Consider the following 19219-nt stretch of genomic DNA (forward strand, 5'->3'; position numbering starts at 1 on the left):
GAATGGTGTAGCTATGGCAATGCTTAGAGAATCTGTGTGTAATGCTCTGGGCAGCAGGGCTGGGGTGGGCAGCACACACTTGGAGCACGGAGGAGGATGACATCAAAGAACCTGAAGACAGAACACATTTACTTTTCTGATTCAAATTACTTTGTTTGGAAAAAAGTAAACACAATTACCTTAACAACTGAGCTGGGAGGCTTTGAGGGTTTACCACTACACTGTTTCCTAGGGAGAGGATGGGGACTATTTAGGACCAGGGAGAGGGGCCTACACAGCCAGGTGGTTTTATTTGTTTTTACTTTTTTCTCTTTTCAGAAATGAGTTTGGGTAGTTATCGAGCATTTGATGGTGTTCCTTAAAAAATTAACTTTATTTTCCTTATTTAAAATGGAATTAATTTTATTATTTAAAAAATTAGGTAAGAGAGAAAACTTAGGAAATTCCATCACCAAATCTCCTCCAAACCTCCTAACCATACTGTCCCCTTACATGGTTTATATCCGTTTCTGCACACACACATATAATGATAGCATGCTGTTCATTGTCTCGTTGCTTGCCTTTTAAACTTAATATATTGTGGATGCCTTTCACCCTTAGGTCCCTGTAGAGTCACTTCCTCCCTTTTACCTGTAGCATAGTATTCTGTTATGCAGATGTTTCCTAGTTTGTTTAACCTGTCCTCTATTGATGGATATTTTGGTAGTTTCTAATCTTTTGCTATCTCCAACAATGTAGTAAATAATTCTTGTGTTTGTGTGATTTTGCAATTATAAGAATATACCTGGAGGGTAAATAATTAGAATTGATAGGTCAATAGGTCAGAAGGTATGAGCATTTATAGTTTTAATTGAAATTTTATTGCCAAACAGCTTTCCATAGAGATTATACCTATTTATACTTCCACCACCCGTGTATGACAGTACCTATTTCCTCACACTTGTGATATCAGACTTCTGCATCTTTGCCAGTCTGGAAGGTTACTATACTGCCTCCATGTACTTTAATGTGTACTTATATAAATAAGGGTAACCACCTTTGCATAAGTTTAAGGATCTCTTTGTGTTCCTAGTCTGTGAACTAAATGTTTAATGTTCTTTGCTTATTTTTCTTTTGGCTTGTTGTTATTTTTCTTGTTGAATTTTCATAGCTCTTTATATGTTAATAATGGTAGTATTGTTTTCAGGGATATGAATTATAAACATATTTACCAACTTGCTATGTGCATTTTATTTTTCTTGATTTTTGAGTCTTACTTTGTTGCCTAGCCTAGAGTGCCATGTTGTCAGCCTAGTTTACAGCAACTTCAAACTCCTGGGTTTGACTGCAGGAAGCAATCTTCCTGCTTCAGCCTCCCAAGTAGCTGGGATTACAAGTGACTGCCACAATGCCTAGCTAGTTTTTCTACTTTTACTATAGACGGAATCTTGCTCTTGCTCAGGCTGGTCTTAAACTCTTGAGCTCAAGTCATCTTCCTGCCGTGGCCTCCCAGAGTACTAGGATTACTTGTGTGAGCCACTGCACTAGGTTCCTGTATATATTTACTTTGTTTATGTTTTTCCCCCCATGTAGAAAGCTTTTATTTTATGTAGTCAGATACCCATTTCTTTCTTTTTTTTTTGAGACAGAGTCTCACTATGTCGCCCTCAGTAGAGTGCTGTGGTGTCATAGCTCACAGCAACCTCAAACTCTTGGGCTTAAGTGATTCTCTTGGTTCAGCCTCCCAAGTAACTTGGACTATAGGTGCCCACCACAACACTCGGCTATTTTTTGGTTGTAGTTGTTATTGTTGTTTGGCAGGCCCAGGCTGGCTTCAAACCTACCACCTCCAGTGTATGTGGCTAGTGCCCTAGCTGCTGAGCTACAGGAGCCAAGCCCAGATACCCATTTCTTATCTTTTATGAATTAAAGGTTTTATATTATACTTAAGGAGGCTTTTCCTTTATTTATTTATGTGAGACAGAGCCTCATTCTGTCACCCTGTGTAGAGTGCCATGGTGTCATCATAGTTCACACCAACCTCAAATTCTTGGGTTCAAGCAATCTTGCCTCAGCCTCCCGAGTAGCTGGAACTATAGGCGCCTGCCACAAGATCTGGCTAATTTTTTACTTTAGAAAAGTAGAAAATTTTTTATTCTTCTAGTAGAGATGGGATCTTGCTCTTACTCAGGCTGGTCTCGACTCCTGAGCTCAAGCAATCTACCCACCTTGGCCTCCCAGAGTGCTAGGCCCAAATAGGTTATTTTCTAAAAGACTCCCATGTTTTTTTTTTTTTTAAATCTACTTTCTCTATGAATCCATATTTAAAACATCTGGAATTTATTTTAGTAGATGTAATGTAAAAAAGTATCTTTCGTGAAATTTTCTATTTATTGAATAAACACTATTTATTGAATAAAACATCTCTATTTATTGAATAAAACATCTCTCATTAATTTTTTTTTTTTTTTGAGGCAGAGTCTCACTTTGTTGCCCTCAGTAGAGTGCTATGGTATCATAGCTCACAGCAACCCCAAATTCCTGGGCTCAAGCAATCCTCCTGCCTCAGCCTCTCCTGTAGCTGGGACTCAGCCTCCCAGGTAGCAGGGACTGCCAGAGGAGGTCTTGCTTTTGCTCAGGCTACTCTCAAACTCCTGAGCTCAAGTAATCTACCCACCTTGGCCTTCCAGAGTGCTAGGATTACAGGCATGAGCCAGTGTACCTGAACTTTCATTAATGTTTTAAGAAATTAATATTATATATTAAATTACCTCATGAATTTAATTCTATTTCTAGACATTCTGTTTTATTTCATTGATGAGTTTGTTTAATCATTCACCAGTGCCACTTTTATTATGTATTTTAAAATTAGAGCTCTCTCACTATTACTATTATTTTTCTGAATTTTCATGGCTGTTTTTGCTTGCTTATAGATGTTGAAATCAGCTTGTCTAGTTCCTCTACAAAAATACTGTTAGCTTTTTTGCTGGAAATATGTTAAATTTACAGATTGATGTAGGGAAAATTGATGTGTTAGGATAAGTATTTAAGAACATGATATTTTTTGTCATTTTTTTCTATTTATCTTTCGTGTCTAGCAGCAGATTTTTTAAAATACTCATCCCACAAAGAGAATCCCCATAACGAAGTACTTGGAAGAAGATAAGCTTCCTAGAGAGTTATTCGGGCAAATTAAGACTTTGGCCTAACTGATGTATATTTCAAATCTTTTGGAATAATTTTCCTATTTATTTAAATATACACAGTGAAATGATTTTACACCATATTAATAACATGCAAGAACATTTAAAACATTTGCAGAACTAGCCTGCACGATTTTCTTCTATAGATATAAGAGGCAGGCAAGATGATTTTCTGGCCTCTAAAATTATACGTACTCTCACTTTCTCTCTCTCTCTCTTTTTTTTTCTTTTTGGCCAGGGCTGGGTTTGAACCCACCACCTCCAGCATATGGCACTGGCGCTTTACTCCTTTGAGCCACAGGTGCTGCCCTTCTCTCTCATTTTTATATTTAAGTTTTACTTAACTTTTAAAATTAAATATTTTATGTTGGAGAACTTTTAGATTTACAGAAAAGTTTTAAAGATAGTACAGTGTTCCTGTGTTCCTTTTATTTAATTTTCCCTACTGTTAATATTTTATGTAACTGTGGTGTATTTGTCAAAACTGAAAAAATCAGTGTTGGTGATTATAATAAACTAAGCTCTAGACCTTATTCAGATCACATTAGTTTTTCTCCCCATGTCATTTTTCTGTTCCAGGATCCAATCAAGACACCACATTGATTTCAGTAGTAATGCACCTTGATTAGCCCACAGAAGGCGGCAGCAAATTTACTCTTTGCAGTCTCTAGGGCTAACCACATATGCCTTTGTCCATAACGCTGGAGTAAATCCCTGTGACCATAGAATCAGATGGTTTGATTATACAGTACAGTTTTTCTGCCTTACGTGTGTCTTCCTGTGTTTGCACTGTTGCATTAATTTAACCTAAATGTGTGTGTTTGTGTTTATAAGTCAACATTTTTAATGACTTTCTAATCTCTTTCATTCAAATGCTATTGATAAGTTTGATGAACTTATTTTGATGAAACTATTGCTCATTAAATCAGTAAACTGAATTATTTCTCATACTGTCTAAATTTGTCTAATCTATGAAGATAAGCAGTATGATTTGGTTCAGTGGTTAAAAGCATGATGTCTTAAAAATCTGGGTTCAAATCCTCGCTCAGATACTTATCAGCTATATAAGGAAGTTATTTAATGTTTCTGAGCTACATTTTTGTCCTCTGTAGAATGGAATGGTGATAAGAACTTCCAGAGCCCTTAGTACAATAGAAATTTCTAACGCAAGGTAGCTTTTACACATTGGTCATCTTCCATCATTCTTCTTCTTGAATAAACTTTATGTGTAGCACATGTCCCAGAACAAGAGCTTGGAAATTAGCAACATAATTTTTATGCTGTGAATGAACAAGTTTAGGAAGAAGTTTGGATAACATGGGTTCTGGTGGAACACAGAGACCATGCACTATTCCCATTTCTGCTATTTTATTCTGTACTGAATGCAGTTGTCCTGAGCGTGCTGGTGGGAGGGATGGAATTGGCTCAGACACACATGGAGAGTGGTGGAATGTGGAGCAGGAATTGCTTCCCTTCTCTCAGGTGGCTCTGTGTGTGGCTGCAGCACTTGAGTGTCAGCCCAGGTGGACCTTGCCAAGAGGCTGGGTGGCCCCGGCTGGGCGGAGCTCACAGACCTGATTCTAGGTAAATCTTTTGCTGTCTGTTCCATGGCTGTGGCTGGGAGTGGGGAGGTGGGGGCTTAGAGAGCTACTGCTAAAAGTAATTCTGGGTCTTTCTGGCTGCCACTTCCAGGCTCTGCTGCCAGAGGGAAATTAATTTTCTAGTTTATCTGGGAGCATTTGAAAAAAACCCTGAGAATAGGAAAAGAGGGTAAAAGGTGACCTATTTGGTCTGTTCTACACACCACCCTGAGCTAGAGGGAGAGATTCTAGCTCAAGATATTTCAGGGAGATTTACTGTAATTAACATTCTTCAGTCAATGTTATTATCTGTGCAAAACTTGACACACTTTGCAATAGGGAAATAAGTGTTCTTGGCTTTACATATAGAGGCCTTCCATCTCGGCTCATATGCACGTGTTTCTTTACCTGGGGGGGGATGCTAATGATTTCTTCTTTTTTTCATCTTATTTTTTATATCATAATACAAAATCCTACATTTAAAGCTATAGTATTATTTCAGGTTCTAAATGGATAATTCTTTATGGGAAAAATAGAATCTTATATTCCAGACTTGCTCTCCTCTGTAATGAAGGTATTTTTAAAAATATTTGGAAATATATTTAATAGATAGTACATAGTCTCCCTCAAGCCTATTCAACAACAAAATAATCCCCAAACTCAGCAGTAAATAATCCACATGCCTACAGCATTCTGGCAGATGGACATACTGTTCTGTTTCAGGGTCAGGGACATGAGGATAGAAAAGTTTAATTTTTAGTATATCGTGTCCTTGTAGAATAAATTAACAATTTTTTCTGCACCTTGATATATTTCATATAGGATACCATTTTACATTTTTACCACTTTTCTTCAAAGCTAGCGTATTGATCTTTACATCTTTGAATATGAATATAAATTAAAATTACAGTGTTATGGAAAAGAAAGATGTCTAATACATACATTTCTTGCACTGCTTTCTTTTTCGTCTTCCAGGAAAACCAGTTTAGCTATTAAGGGAACCTCTCAACTCAGAGCAGAGCAACCTAGGCAAGGTTTCAGAGAGAATAGCTGTTTACCATCAAAGCAACTGAGCTGCACGCAGACATGGTGTATTATACACAAAGAGGAAGGTAAATGCTCCATGGTTTTTATGAGTAATTCACTGTGCTTACATAAATGCACTAGAGCCTCTAGAATTCTTACTGATCATACTACTTTGTTTTCTATTGTTAAAAAAATAGCCAACTAATCAAATGTAATTTAAAACGTCACTTGTTCCATTCCCCACCCCACCCCCTCCTCCTATATATCCCAGTGCTTCTGTTGTGCCAATACCTATATATCAGAGAGGAATGGTTTATTCCATGTGATAAATGCCAATTTGGTGATGCCATATAAAGAAAATTTACTTGGCTTTCATTTATCAAAGTGTCTTTTCTGCTCAGTTTTAAAAAGCAGGAATTTTACTTGGAGTTATATATTTCTTGGGTTAATTTATATTTTATAAATATGTGAAATTATTAATTCATTCTATCTGTAGCATGTGTGGACCCTGAAGCTTATGGCAGTGCTGTTATCTGTTGTAGGGATGCAAACATGCTCTTTGATGTGTTATTCTTGGGGACTTGGGAGGATAAAGATGGAATACTCATTTGGCCCAGCTCTCCAGATGGGCTGAAACTGCAGCAAGAGTTTACATGCACTTCCACAGAGCAGGGCTGTAATTTTCTACTCTGTACCAAGTTGTAGATAATGGGAAACTATGGGAAGTAGCAGCCTCAGCCTGTTGCTGCTCCTCTAGGATGGAGAGCACTGGGCATCACCAGCCCACGACTGTGCCCTCCAGCTCACGCTTGCCTCAGTATACTGCCACCACATTCACTCTGTGGTATGTTTTTCTACTCAGGAAAATGCCCAAAGTAAATGATAGTATTAATCATATGCAATGCCAAGATTTCCCAGCTCCTATTCTAAGTACTTTATTTTAATTTAATTTTTTTTTTTTTGAGACAGAGTCTTTGTCACCCTTGGTAGAGTGCTGCGACATTATAGCTCACAGCAATCTCAAACTCTTGGGCTCTAACAATCTTCCTGCCTCAGCCTCCCAAGTAGCTGGGACTATAGGCACCTGCCACAACACATGGTTAGTTTTTCTCTTTTTAGTAGAGATAGGGGTCTTGCTCTTGCTGAGGCTGGTCTCACATTCCTGAGCTCAAGCAATCCACCCACCTTGGCCTCCCAGAGTGATGGGATTATAGGCATGAGCCACCATGCCCAGCTCTAAGTGCTTTATCTATACTAATTACCTTAATACTTATAGCAGCCCTCTGATGTGGATTTTGTAGGATGCCTTATTTATAGATGAGGAAACTGAGGCATGGGGTATTCACCTATATATCACTCTTATTCTCTGGGCCCAAACCTGTGTTATTTTAGTGGATATGGACTGATTGATGCTGTTAAGATTCATTTTTGCTTTTGTCCCCTTGGGACTTTATTTTTTAACTTATTAATTAATTTAATTTAATATTTTCATTCTTTCAATAAATATACTTTGAGATATGCTGGGGTCAAGCACTATGGTGGGTACTGAGAATATAGTCACAAACCAGACCTACATAATGGGGGCTCCACAAAGCTTACAGCCTATTGGGAAAAAAGACATGAAACAGATAAGTACAGTAACCTGCAGTGATGGTTGGGGAAACACTGAGTGCTGTGGGAAGGCAAAATAGGGAAATCTAATCTGGTCTAGGAATTAGAGTCACTTCCCAGCACGGGAGTGGGATGTAGCCAACTGAAGAGAAAAGAGAAAAAGGATCTAGGTATAGAGAAGCCAAGGGGAGGAAGCTAGAAGGTCAATGAAATAAAGGGAACTTGTTGCTTGAGGAACTGAAAACTAAGGTTATATCTGGAGTGTGGAGATGGGAGTAAGAAAGCAGGAGAGAGCCTCTGGAGAGACAGGCAGCAGTGGAGGGTGGAGGGCCCAAAAAGTCACTATAAGTCTGTACTTTAAACTCAAAGAGAAGCCTTTAAGTCCAGGCATAGTGGCTCAAAACTGTAATCCTAGTACTCTGGGAGGCCAAGGTGGGTGGATTGCCTGAGCTTTCAAGTTCAAGACCAGCCTGAGCCAGAGTGAGACCTCATCTCTAAAAATAGTGAGGTGCTGTGATAGGCACCTTGGGAGGCAGAGGTAAGAGAATCGCTTAAGTCCAAGAGTTTGAGGTTGCTATGAGTTGTGATGCAACGGCACTGTACCAAGGGTGACAAAGTGAGACTCTGAAAACAAAAACAAAAACAAAAAACGGAAAAAAGGAGGGAAGCCTGTAACAGGGTAAATCAGGGAAGTGATGTCATCTAACATACACTTTCAAAGAGATCTCTCTGCTGTCCTATGGAGAATGTCCTGGAGCAGAGGCAGTGTAGTAACCTTTGGGGATGCCCAGTGAGTGACCCCACATGTGGGGATGCTGACACATTCCCCCTCCATCTGCAGACACTCAGCATGGTAAGGTATGAAGTGCCTGAATTATCCCCAAAGTCATGTGAATAAGAATGTAGGTAACTTATGGAGCCAGGTTGGACTGAGCAGCTTATGTGATCAGTTGAGGAGTGCTGGGGGGATACAGAGTTCAGAGTCAAGGCTTTTGGATATTTGATTCCTTGTTGGTTTATTCAATCAATGTGTCACTCATAAACATGTTGGCACTCAGATTTCTATCTAAGTAAGAACTGGTGATAATGATAGCTACCATTGCTTGAGGTTCACTGTTCTAGGCCTTTATATGGATCATCTTATTTATTCTTCACTGCAGACCTCTGAGGCTGGTACTTACCCAGATAATCCAAAATAATCTCCCTATTTTAAGGTTAGCTAGGTAACAAACTTAATTCCATCTGTAACCTTAATTCTTCTTTGCCCTGTAAAATATTCAAGAGACTAGAATGTAAACATCTTTGGGGGGGCTATTATTCTGCCTACCATACCAGGCATATAAACAAGATGTTTACTTGTCTTATGCAAAAAGAAGTCTAGGGCTAATGTGATAACTGAATTATCTCTTTCCATCTTTCTGCTATACCATCCTTAAGGTAAGGGCCTTTGACTCTGTTCTTATCTCATGGTTGCATGATTGTTGCTTAAACTCCATGCATTTCATTCATAGTCCGGAAAAGAAAAAGGTAGTAGTGTGAAGGGCACAGAAGCAAAATGTGAAAAGGCTTGCCAGCTGCATATATGTCATAAGTCAGATTCCCCAGAGGCAGCCCCTGACCCCTTCATAAACTAGTGATTTTCTAAGGACGTGTTTCTTTTTTTTTTTAACTTTATTTTTTATTTTTTTATTATTTTTTTCGTTGTTGCAGTTTTGCCAGGGTTGGATTTGAACTCACCACCCTCAGTATATGGGGCTGACACCCTACTCACTGAGCCACAGGCACCACCCTAAGGACGTGTTTCTAGGGGGAAAAAAATCAGTGAATGAAGCAAGGGGAAGCAGCATAGAGGAAAAAAAAGCCAAGCCAAGTAAGAGTGATTTTAGGTCAAGCATCAGCTTCAGCCTGATCTTAAGGGGAACTCTGAGCCTAAATTTTGTAACTGTAGGACCAGTCCAAACTGGGCCTACTCTGTTGATAAAATGTCAAGTTACCCTGTAGGTATAACAGAGTCCAAAATTGAAAGTCGTATAACCTGGGCATGTGTAATAGAACATGCTTTTACCTCTGACAACCCTGGGAGCCAATGATTTCTCCCCTTAGCACCAAGAAGAACAGGACATCACAGGAAGCTGAATGTTGGAACTCTTTCAGAAGCAAGGGATTTGTTGGTGAGGAAGATCTGGGGTTAAAATCCACCCCAATGTGCTCTACCATGAATGGTCAAATTTGAAGCTTTCCAGTCAGATCCTGCCACGCCAATGTTCCTAAATCAGTGGTTCTCAACCTTCCTAATGCCCGATGTATTTTCATTGTTACAAAGGGATCGCGACCCACAGGTTGAGAACCACTGTCCTAAATCCTTTCATTTGCTCTCTGAGCCCATAAACTTGCCCCAGACCCCAAGTCAGGGAGATGGATTTGAGGCACTGCCTTTTCTCTCTTGTTGGACAGTCTTGCAATAGAGTCTTTCTTTTCCTCAAAAGCCAGTGCCTTAGTATTGGCTTCTGTGCACATCGGGCAGCAAGCCCAATTGACACACACTTAGTTACACTAGAGTTTACAACAGGTTGAAGCAAAGTAGCTCAGTGGGCATAGGGTCGGGGCAAGGATGTGACCACCCAGGTCCTTCAGACATCCAGAGAGATGTGCTCTGAAGAAAATAACAGGTCCCCGCTGTTAGGATTAGAACCCACAGAAGCAAAAGTATCGGCTCACTGGACAGGTAAAAAGTGTCTGAGGATGCCTAGGTAGAGCACTAACCATATGTTGCAGTTTGTCTCTTTTATGAAGCTCCTCCAGATCCCTGTTTACCAATCTCCAATACATTCCCTTGATCCAAACTTACCACATAGCCACCTCCAGCTACAAAGATGTATAGAAGGGGGTTTCTGAATGGACACATTGCCCCTGTGACAAAACTGGAAGTCTGTTGGTAAAATAGAAAATAAATAATGGATTTTGGGTAGACAATCACAGTCTGCCAAAATATATTTCTCATTTTATTCACTTTAACTTGTGGTCACTTTTTAAAAAACAGATGATTGAAACTTTTACATAGTAGATAGTTTCTCTCGTAATTTCCTCCACTCTTGTGAAATTAAAATGCCTTTCTTAAACAGAGATCTGATAAATATCAACCTATATCTGGTATATATTTTCTATTTTATAGAACTATTTAGTCTTTATCTATAACTTATTCTGGTCAATAACATCAACTGATACTACAGATGTACAGATGTTTTTCCCCACAAATCCCTGGCCAATTTCCCCAATATTACCCATACACATAAGCAGATGCAATGTAATTTGTGGACAACATGTGTCACTCCAGTGGTCTGTTTATTTTTTTTTAATCAGTGCCACATTTTAAAAAATAACATGTTTTGGGCAATGCCTGTGGCTCAAAAGAGTAGAGCACTAGCCCCATATACCGGAGGTGGCAGATTCAATCCTGGCCCTGGTCAAAAAAAAATAATATGTTTTTAGTTTAGTTTAGCTTTTGTTTTCATTTTTGTATTTAGAGACAGAGTGTCACCCTGGCTGGAGTGCAGTGGTATCACTGTAGCTCACTGCAGCATCACACTCTTGGGCTCAAGTGATTCTCCTGCCCCAGCCTCCTGAGTAGTTTAGATTACACATGAATTTTTTTGTTTGCTTTTTGTACAGGTGGAGTCTTTCTGGGCTGCCCAGGCTCATCACAAACTCTTGGCCTCAAGTGATCCTCCCACTTCAGCCTCCCAAAGTGCTGGGATTAGAGGTGTGAGCCCCTGGGCTCATCCTGGTTCCACATTTGTGAATTCACTTACTTGCTAAAACTTATTTGTAACTCACAAATTAATATTTTCTGTGCTTTCCCATTCACAGACCTAAAACAAACAGTGAAAAATTGATTTGCCCAGTGCCTAAGTTTCCCAGTTAAGGTTGAACAAAGCAGTGCTCTGCCTTCTTATCTTAGTTCTCATATTTTGTGTCCTTTTGGAGAGCAAATTAATGTCACATCTTTGCATTTTTGTCCTTTTTCTTAGTGATTTTATGTTTAAAATGGTCCCCAAGCATAATGCTAAAGAGCTGTCTAGCGTTCCTAAGCTCAAGAAGGCTTTGATGTGCCTTACAGAGAAAAGTTTACTTATCTGAACTCATGTGTCACTCCAGCACCTTCTTGACTCAAGGGAAGGCGAACAAATGTAAAGCTTTGTTCAGGCATGAGTTATAGTGCTGGTAGTTATGAGTTCAATGTTAATGAATCAATAATATATATTAAATAAGGTCTCCTTAAATTGAAACACATACAAGTATATAAAACAAGGTTATGTCTGAATTGGTTGATGAAAGTGTTGTGACCAGAGGCTTAAAGGAACCTAACCTGGTCTTTCCCATAGAAGCAATGACTTACTAATTCAGTGTTTGCAGTAACCATATAGAACATTAACTACTGTAAATAGTGAGAATCAAGTGTACTTTCCTGCAGGATATTCAAGAGTTATTTGGGATACTTATGAATTTTAACTTTGACTATATTCATGGCAAAGAAGGGATGAGTATATGATGAAAAGCATTCAAATGCCTGTGACACCCACTCATGGTGTCTTCCTCCTGAAGTTGTCAAGACCCTGTTATTACAGTAAGGGATGGTCATTCTTTAATTTCACATCATATGTTGTATGTTCATCATTTAAAAAATGAACAAGTTATAGCCAGTCCCAGTTGTAGTACAGGCTTGCACCTGTAGTCTCAGCTTCTCCAGAGAGTGAGGTGGGAGGATCACTTGAGCCCAGGGGGTCAAGAAGACCCTGCTTCCAAAAGAAATACAAAGGTTTATATTAAGAAGTATGACTACAGTCTTTACAGAGGGAAAGAAAATTATAACCCCCAAATTAATGGTGTTGTGGGATCAGTGATTTAGGAAAGTATTTTCTTAATGATAAAAGTAATTACCATTAAGTTGTACCATGTTCTAAGTACTGTACTAAGCACTTTATAACATCATTTTACTGTATCTTCACCTCAGCCATAGAAGGCAGGTCTCGCTGTCTTCATTTCACAAATGAGCATCTGCAGATCAGGGAGTTAGATGTAAGTGTGTGTCTATTTGACCTTAAAGTCCAGGTCTTTCTGTTAAAGCATTTGTAATAGGCACTGATCGTTCTTGCATACTGTGCACATTAGAAGAATAGGGATCAAGTTTACTTATCTGAACTCATGTGTCACTCCAGCACCTTCTTGACTCAAGGGAAGGCGAACAAATGTAAATAGCATGAGACCGAGTCTACAACTTTGACCCATAGTGAGGTTAACAAAGAAAGAAAAAACTTATGAAAGGAAAAAACAAACACCATGTCACCTATTTTTATAATATCCTAACCAATAATAAATACAAACAAACATTTGTATAATATCTATGTTTTATAACCTGAGAAAAAGCACACAACTCCAGAAATAGCACCTTTAGTTTCAGCATACACAGACCGTGAAATAGCACTTGCTGCGTCAAACAAATACAGCAGATCATTCTGCTGAAGCTTTCAGGGTAATAGTAATTAAATAGATTTTTGGTTACTCCTATTCTATATCCTGCCCTAAGTTGATTAACCTGTTTAATGAGTATATGAGAATGACCAAAGCTGACCTCACATCAAAGAGCCTCATTGTTGTTGTGTGCTGACCTGAAATTTAAGTGTGCACTAGGTTCTTTAATTGCACCAGAGATGTGCTGGAGAATGAGTAGTTATTTTAAGTGGCAGTGGATTTCTTTTCTCAGATGTGTTCAGTTTCTTATAATGTGCAATATTAGAGGCTGGTTTGCACAACCAGGATCTGAATACCCCCTTGTTTGTAAAGACTCACAGTTTAATAGTTATATTTGATACCAGTGGCAGTGGCTATCAATTTAATTCACATGGCAAACTTCATGTATTATTAAGCATCACAAAGGAGTTAAAAAAAAAAAAGATCCTGTAAATAAGTCAGCAGTGAATAAATTAGGATTCAAACATTCTTTGGGTCTCCCTTAAGGCCTCCAGCCTTGGTTTCCAGCCTCCAGGAGAATCGTTAGAAGCTCATGTGGCATCTTCATTGCATGCGGTCACCAAGGACCAACTGTTACTCAAGCTCTGAGTACCAGACAGTAGAAGAAAGGGAGCTAGTTCTTAAGTGATAACATTGATTGTTTTTAAACCCTAAAAGTCAATAACATTGACTATAGTCTTCTTTCCATTTCTCTTCAAGTTGTTCTTGTAAGCAGCTTGAAGAGGGCAGTTAGCTATTCACTTGCAAGAGGATGAAGACATTCTGAATTTATTTTTCTTTTCTTTTCTTTATTTATTTTTTACAGTAGGCTTTTATTTTTTATACCTATTATGCCATGAATTCATAGGGAAAAAGTTCCAGCAGCTCAGGGGCCCTTCCAGTGAATGCGACAAAACTTGCTATTACGCCATGAATTCATAGGGAATAGGTTCCCACAACTTAGGCCCCCTTTTAACTGGTTCTCTTGATTCTCCTGTGTGCTATGCTGTCTGCCTGTTATGCCAAGAATTCATGGGGAATAGGTTCCAGCAGCTCAGGCTCCTTTCTGCTGGTTCTCACAAAGTGTGCTTCTCTGGGTGGAGTGGGCTGGCGTTTCAGTTGAACCCAGGTTGAACTCATTTTTCATGAGTGGCACTTTTTAAACACAAATCACTAAAGGTCATATACTTCTGCTGTGTAAGCTTTAAAACTGCATGCCTTAAAATGTTTTGCAACACATTTTATTTGGGGGGGGGTGCCTGTATAAATAAGGATAAAAAGAAGCTTCCTCTGCTCCTGGCGCTCTGCTCTGCCTGTGCAAGGGGGGCCCAGTGAGGATAGAAAGGGGCTCCAATGACTTCTGCCCTCCACCATTTCTTATCATGGATCACAAAATCCCTTCTTTCAGGGTGGTGGGAGGGACATGACCAGTGGGACTAGCAAGGAGTCTTCTGGGGTCAGCGGTGATAACAGGGTTTGAAGGTCTCAGATTTGAGTAATCCCGGCAGTCCTGGGTAGAGTCTGACTGTGCTTTACTCCTTTCCTTCCTTCTCCAGCTGCTTGTCTTACTCAGTTAGCTTCTTGTCCTAATACTGACTTGTACCTGGTCTCAGGACCTGCATTTAAACTCTTTGAGCCTCAGTTTCTTCATCTGTGAAATGAAGGGTAGGACATTATCTACAAAGCTTGCTCTAGTAAATGAATTGCTGGCTATTTTGTGGTTGTCCGAGTGTTTAGGAAGATGATTAAACTATTTTCTAAAATCCTTCCCCCTCACTTTTTTGGAGGTCTCTTTGGATATTTTATTTCATGTTCCTTCACAAGCATTTAAGAAACAAGTTCAATCTGTTTTATTATAGATTGTTTAATGGATAGACAAAGTAGCTGGACTCCAGAGAGTATTGAAATGATATTGGGTTCCCCCTCCTCGAAATGTGGTTAATTTTCTGAAGAGACAGATCTACATTTGTGCATGTCAGTACATTATCACAGCCAGAAGCATGTTAGAAGAGTCAGGAAAGATGGGGCCGTAAAGAGTGTTTGTGTCATTGGCAAAATCCCATTAGTGGTAATTCTATCCCCAAATAAAAAGCACTATATTATATTATTGTTCAGGGAAGATTGCTGGTACATCAGCTGGACCTCTCCTTCACACAATAAGTCAGCAGGAGGCTAAGGAATTTTTGTTCCTCAGTGTGTCTGACTAGCACTAATCCCACGTCTAAGTGGATAGTATTATGTTTCTTCACTGCATTGCCTGGAACACCCCGCAGTGGGGCCTTCGGTAGATGTTGACAACAGCAGCAGAGGAGCAGAGACACACTCCCTGAAAGGCAGCTCAGGTCCTCAGGCAGGTGGGGGTCGGGGTGGAGTGGTGGGAGGGAGTGCTCAGAGGCTCAGAGTAGGGCAGACAGAGAGAGGGAGTGAGATGCAGGTCCCTCTTCAGAAGCAGCTATCCCACCAGAAATTCACCTGCCTATGAGTGTTCTTTTTTCATTGTAAGAATTCTCTTTTGCTGGCTTTTTGCATTTTATCAGGGTCCTAAGTCTATGAACTTCTTCTGATTCACGTTTTGATCTGAAGCTAACTAGAGGTGGGGAGATAGCATCTGGGTATTTCCTCATCTCCTGTACAGACAGATTATCCAGGCTGCCCAGAGACAGGACCCTTGCCCCAGTAACTTCCCTATGAGGTTTTGGTAAGACCCAGAGGTCTTATGGTAAAGGGGATAGAGGTGGGGTTTCTGATCTTCACACAGAAAGCTAGTTGAGGAGAATAGTGTCTGGACCTGAGCTGGCAGGAGGGTAGGGAAGGATGTGACTTATGTCAGTAGGAATGTAGGAAGATGCACCTTCACACTCCACACCATTCTAGTTCTGGAATCAAACTCAGATTTCACACAGCTGCAGTTCTTATTATTACTGCCCTCAGAGGGATATGTATAGATAACTGAATAAGTTTAATTATTATTTTGCTAGTGAAGTGTTAAAAGAATTTAAAAGATATGGTGCTTCCAACCTTCACCACTTTACCACCAACCCAGAATCATCCCTACTAGCTTATACCAGTCTCAATCACCAAACTATGGTACAGCAAGCATCATCTGTGGCTCCTTACTTATGGTCACTTTCTAGGGGAGGTTGATACTTGATTAGTGTTTACTTGATTGAAAGGTCAGTTATGTTGATCACCTCATTTAGTACAGGAGACAACAGATCTTAGCGTCAGGCCATGTGCAGTCCAGGACCACCAGCTCAACAGGTTCTTTTCCTGACACCATCGTAGGATGCTTTTCTGTGGAGATATCTCTCAATTCACATACTTAGAAATGCTAGGGAGGCCATTTATTCATTCCATAAACCATTAATGACTTGCCAATGGCAGGCACTCTGGGTGATTTAATAATAGATAAAAGATGGCCCCTGCCCTCTGGGAGTATATGGTCCAGTGGAGAGAGACAACTGTGTAGGTATAAAGTAAGCAGCTTAATGCAGGAGGGAGACATGGGAGAGTCCCTGTGTGCAGAGCTGGGCTGCTCTGTCACTTATCAGCTGAGAGACCTGGGGCACCAACCTCTCTATGTTTTGGTGTCCCTATCTATCAAGTGGAAATAATTATGATACTTGAGCAATAGGGGTATGGTAAGGATCACTTGAGTTTGTAAACATAAGCTGCACAGAGCAGTGCCTGGCAACACAGAAAGCCTTCAGTAGAGGAGGAGGATGCTGATGGTGGTGGTGGTGGTGGTGATAAGTGCTCCCATGGGAGCCAGAGCAAGGCATATCAGTTTTATCCAGGAGGCTAAGGAGGGCAACGAAAACTTGGCCTTGCTAGCCAGAGGACAGGGAGTGACCTTCAGGTGGGGGATTCAGAACATGGGCACAGTTAGGATGGAAAGAAGGATGTTCTGAGAACTTTTAGTCAAGTAGGAGCTGCTCTCAGCCCCTGAATTCTGAGCTTGGTGCCAAAGTGGAAACAAACATGGCGTGTTTCTGTCTCAAGAACATTTTGTTTATTACCACAGAGAAAATTGCCTGGACTGGAAAAATATGGCTTGTGTTGTCAAATAGACATAATCCATGCCTACAGTGTCAGGGAGGTTTATAACAAAAAACATCTATCTACCTACTTAACTCCAGGTTGGGGAAAACTTGTTAAGAAAATGAAGGGCTTGAACAAATCTGAATGAATCTTCCAGATTGAAACTGTGGTCTGTATGTAGTAAATTATTTTTTAGTCCTCTACTTCTCTTAAAAAAAAAAAAAAACAAGTTCCAGGAAGGCTCACAATTAACAATATTGAGTACAAACCTGGATAAAATCCCTGGCAATTTTTATCCTTTTAATTTCCAGAAAAGTACTCCTTTAAAAACTGAGGGAAGGACGTAAAATGCTATGAGACTCCAAAATGATCGAAATTACTAAAAATAAAAACAATAGGTAGTGAGAAAAAGCCCCACTTTGGTTTGTATATAAATAAGTTTACTTATATATAATTCAGTGTATTTTTCTTGAAACACTGAATTGCCAGACATAATAATCAGTTTAAAATTAATGTGGTTTATTAACAATTAAAAGTGATAGCACAAGCTGAAGAAGATTGGAGGTGAAATGTTGAGTTTCCTTTGATAGGTAGAGTAATTACAAAGTGTGCTTTTGAAGTTCAAGAAGACAGCCTTAGGACACAACATTTTTAAAGTAAAAATTGGCTTTCACTCTGTTCAAGTGATTTATTTTGCACTAAGAAATGGGTGTGAGACATGATGTGATTTAAAATTTCATCCCTTGATGGAACCGCTTGAGGGTGACATTTTTTTTTCTTTTTTCTTTGCTCAGCCTATGAAGTTGCCTATCTAAAAGTTAATCTTCTGAAATTCCTTAGGAATTTAAGGAAACCTAATCTTTTGGTGTGTAAACAAAAGGGACTAACTGTATTGCTCTCCCTGTGACACTCAGGAGCCCAGCAGTGGCCAAGTAGCAGCTAGCAGGATCCTTGTGCTTACTACAGCAAGGCAAATCAGCCATTCTTGTTTTGTTGCCCATTAAGTAATTACTTTCAGAAAACTTCACCTTTGCCATTAAAAATGCTCTTATTCTCTCTAAGAAGGTGTGAAAGATGTGGGGGATTGGGGAGCAGAGGTAGAATATATTTGAACAGGAAGCTTAAAAGGAACTGGAATGTAGTTAAAATAGAAGGCTAGATTATTAAGGCAACAGGACATTGGGTGAGAGGAGACAAACACAGTCATGCATTGCTTAACAGTGGAGATGTATTCTGGAAAATGTGTTGTTAGGAGACTTCACCTCTGTGGGAACACCATAAATAGAATGTTCTTACACAAACCGAGATGTCATCGCCTGTTGTTCCCAGAGTGCAAGTCTGTATAGCATGTTACTGTACTGTAGGCAACTGTAACCCGTGGTAAGTATTTGTGTGTCTAAACATATAATGCAATATAAAAGATGAATAACAAAACACCTGTGTAGGGCACTCACCAGAAGGGAGCTTGCAGGACTAGAAGTTGCTCTGTGTGAATCAGTGAAGGCATGGCGAGTGAATGTGGAAGGCTCAGGGATGACTGCACACTACTCTAAACTTTATAAACACCATGCATTTAAGCTAAACTAAACTTGCAAAAGATATATATTTTTTCTTTCTTCCATAATAGATTAATCTCAGTGATGAGTTTTGAGCACTCGTTATCTTTGCTTTTAATATAATTTGTTAAGTTTGCATAATTTAATTTTTAATGACTTTTTTAAAAAATTGAGGCAGAATCTTAGTTTGTCACCCTCAGTAGAGTGCTGTAGCATCATAGCTCACAGCAACCTCAAACTCTTGGGCTCAAGCGATTCTCTTGCCTCAGCTTCCCTAGTAGTAGCTGGGACTATAGGAGCCTTCCACATGCTGACTATTCTTTTGTTGTTGTTGTTGTTGTTTAGCAGGTCCCGGGCCAGGATTGAACCCACCAGCCCCGGAGCAGGTGGCTAGCACCCTAACTACTTAGCTATAGGCACCCAGCCAATAATGACTTTTTTTTAACAGCTAGGTTATACCTTTCCTGAAAATTTCAGCTGGCTCTCAAGAGCAAGTGCAAGTGCAAGCTGGTTCTAGCACACCACTGAATACATATATGACACACGTGAAAAGGAGACTGGAAGATCACACTCCTTGTTATTGACAATGGTAATCACTTCTCAGGGGGCAGATGTGGGATGTGGCCAGGGACCTATACCATTTACTCTATACCCTTCTCTTTTCTATATATTGCTAGCTGTAATAAAAATGAACAGAAAGTGTTTTTTTTTTTTT

The sequence above is a fragment of the Otolemur garnettii genome, unplaced genomic scaffold, assembly GCF_000181295.1.
Source record: "Otolemur garnettii isolate 467f Iridium unplaced genomic scaffold, OtoGar3 scaffold00103, whole genome shotgun sequence".
Classification (NCBI taxonomy): domain Eukaryota; kingdom Metazoa; phylum Chordata; class Mammalia; order Primates; family Galagidae; genus Otolemur; species Otolemur garnettii.